Genomic DNA, 3,625 nt, shown 5'->3' on the forward strand with positions numbered 1-3,625 from the left:
AGGAAAGTAACTATTAAAAGTATTGTTCTTATCACTTATTGAGGAAATGAAAATAGAGGGAAGTAGATTTTATATATTTTATACACCCGAACTAATACTCTCTATTAATACAAATGAAAAACTCTCTATTAATATAAATAAATAAAATTCTTTATTAATGTAAAAAAAAAAATATAAATAAGTCCCTAATGCAAAATATTAAAGATATACATTTCATGAAAAAATTATTCCTACTAATTTAAAAAAATGATAAAATATCTATTCCTAAACTAGTTTTGAATTTTTTTCCCTCCTATTATCATTATATTCTCTAAATTTCATATAAGAAGAGAAACAAAAACAACAATAATAATAATAATTGAATAGAGTTGTTATCCTGATCTAGGCCATTGCCATTTATTTCACTTGTGGGGTTGTTAGAATTCACCATTCATTTCACTTGTACGATTGTGAGAATTTTAACTTGTGCTAGTAGATGATCCATGTTACAATTTCTAAAATAATAGCTATTGTATGTAAGGTAATAATAACACCAATATTTGTATCCTTCCATTTTTTATCCAAAACTAAATTCTCAAAACCTTTGAAGATATAATGCTCAATACCATCACTTAATAACAAAAATAATAATGATATGCACTCCAACATACACGAAACTTGTGATACTTCATAGACAACAAGTATATTGCAAACATCTGCATATTAATAGGAGTCATACTTCTAACTTGGAAAAAAAACACATAATTTGAAGAAACCATTAATTAAAAGTTTTAAATAGTTAGTATATTATAGTTAATGCATACGTTATCTCTTAGTTTCTTTTGGATTTGATACTATATCTTTTAGTATCAATATTTAAGAGTGGATCTTACTCCAATTAACAAGATTAATTATCCCATGCCTCTCAATTCAAACCATAATATCCATTAGAATGCAAATATAATTCATATTGTATTGGATAATTTTCAAATTGCTTAAAAACCATCTAAGATTGTAGACATATGATTCTGGTTATCTATAATATTTATGTGCGTAATTTGTTATAATCAATGTGGAAGTTTATTTCCTTCAACATCTTAGATCAAACTACAAAAAATTAACAAATATAAAAAAATATGAGAAATATTTTCACCTCTGTGTATAGTGTGTATAGTACTATATGAATATCTAACATAATTTTCAAAATAGACAATATTGACTTCTTCAAATTTTAAAATTAGAATGCTTATGAAAGATTTGAACACAACTATAACCGCTCTTTTTCAAACTCGAGCTTGAGTTTCCAATATAATATTAACTTAAAAGTGAAGGCCTAACTATTTAAATTACTCTTTTTAATATCATCAGACAAAGCCTGGTTCTAATATGCACCTTGATCCCTTTAAACTTTAAGCATTTGTAAAGATTTTGAGTTGAAAAGATATGGATGTTAAGAAACAGGGTGTTTACATTTTGTATATTGTGTGTCCCTAAACTCTTCAGATTGGCCCCAGTAGTACTGTACATGTCAAGACTCAAGTTACTCACCGAGTCGACCACCTTTTGAACTTGATTAACGTTGGTTTGATTTGAATCAAGCCCAAGGAAGCAAAATATTGTAATCTTCCCACTGCTACTTTCATACAAAATGCTCTTGTTGGTCACAAGAATACTAATATTTGAAGGACTCAAAACAACATCCTACAAGACCACATTATATGTATCAACAATAATTGGTCTATTGCTCAATCTGAAAGAAATTGAGGCCTATGTGCCAATCATTTGCAACCCACTGGGTTTATCCCCCAACCTACCAATCTTCCAGAAGTAGTGGAGGTAGCCTAGAAAGCTATACCTAGTGACTCATTATTTGCATGGTACATATATGACAATGTCGCTCCTAATGCATTCAATCTATTACAGAATTGGTAAGATATTATGCTACATTGTGCCATATGAATGATTATAAAACTGAAATTGGAATTTATTGGAAATGCATCTTCTTAGGCCAAAAATCTATGATACTGAATCTAGTCATTTTTGCATATGTTTTAATTTATTTATTGTGGTGGGTCAAAAATGCCTCTTTGGTGCTACACCTTGTTGGCAAGCATCAAAGGATTTTATGGAAGTGTTAGAAGCCACACGTTTATCAACATAATTTTTGTTAATTGTTCTCTTTCCACATTGTCTTTATCAGTTTCCTTATTGTAGCTCATCAAATGAGGCATTCAAAATTGGGAGGATAGTTTAAAATGTTTTCAATGTGCACCTTAATTGTGGCCTTACATTGGTACAAAAAAAAATCTACCTGAAAAAACTGTAAGTGGTAGCAATAAAGCCAAATTCTACAGCTTCTACCAGCATCACTCCACCAGAGTCAAAATAGAAGTTTTTCAAAGAACATCCATGGAGCCCCATGGTGTAAATCTAAAAATTAGGATTATTTAACCTATCATATTCAGGGAAGAAGAGATGGAAAATGGTCAGGTGTTGGAAATTTAAACATCAAATGCCTGCAGGTTGTCCTCAAGCCCCACACCCATCTACCCTATCAGTTTGCTTCTCGCAGGCATCCATGGTGGATAGGCATTTATTTTTGGTAGGTAAGTTTGAAATTTGAACGTTGAGAGGGAAAGGAAGAATGTGAAAAAAAGGAATGTTTCTACATTTTTTTTGTAGAGTTCAAGCAGATCAGTAGTTGCAGAGCAGAGCAGAAGAAGGAAGAAGAAAAGAAGTTTGTGCCTGTAGTTGCATGTGTTTCCCCTGTTCTCTCTATAATTTTGTTATTGTTGAACTTGTTCTTTTGAAGTAGTGAATGCTCCAGGCACCATTTTATGCAGCCATTAGAGTTGTAGGTTTAAAGTTTTTTGAAGTATTATCAATTTAGGGTTATTTTAGAATTTTTCTGGTTGAATCAGAATGCTCCCAGACTTTGTAATGGTTTAATCAAGTTGAATAGTAAAGAAAACAGGCACACTTGAATCCATTACTCTTCTCTTGAATGTTGCATTTGAAAAGTTTGTTTTTGAAGCTTAATGTTTTGGCTCTCTGGTTTAAATGGTGAAAGTATTCACGTTGGAATTTCCTAAGTTATAATTTTTCAGTCTAAAACATAACACTCAACATCCTCCTCTATTGTTAATATTTTTTCTAACTTATAAATTTTTAGTTGGAGCCGAGCTCACTCGGTATCCATTGGTGCCAAGCATTTCCTTTGTGTGCTGAGCTCTTCTTGTGCCAAGCCAACTCGGCACCTATTGCCTATCACTCGACACCATCAAGTGTCAAGCAATCTGTCACATGACACCTTCAAGTGTCGAGCAAAACTGGCACTCGACACCTTCATGTGTCGAGTAGTTTTTAAGTGCCAAGAAAATTTTTAGGTTTAGGGTTGTGAGTTATAATTTAAATTTTATAATATTTCTCACATGGTATCAGAGCTTTGAGGCCCCACATCCACAGTGAGTTAGGGCATTTTTTTTTCCTTGGGATATTTGACATGGCAGGAGATGCAGGAAAGATATGGTAGTAGCCACCATCCTTTAATGTGCAAAACTATGATACATGGGCAAAGAAGATGAAGACCATAATGGTTGCAAATGATTTGTGGGAGTTTGTTGTTAATGGGTTCAATGATGTGACA

The 3,625-nt window shown here is 32.1% G+C and overlaps 1 pseudogene; it reads right to left on the reverse strand.

Annotated features, from left to right (window-relative positions):
* Positions 1-1,320: 1,320 nt before the first annotated feature.
* On the reverse strand, positions 1,321-2,400 carry LOC149571130 (cytochrome b561 and DOMON domain-containing protein At5g35735-like; annotated as a pseudogene).
* Positions 2,401-3,625: the final 1,225 nt, after the last annotated feature.

Source organism: Cupressus sempervirens, chromosome 2, assembly GCF_028749045.1.
Source record: "Cupressus sempervirens isolate cs-2001-9-10 chromosome 2, ASM2874904v1, whole genome shotgun sequence".
Classification (NCBI taxonomy): Eukaryota; Viridiplantae; Streptophyta; class Pinopsida; order Cupressales; family Cupressaceae; genus Cupressus; species Cupressus sempervirens.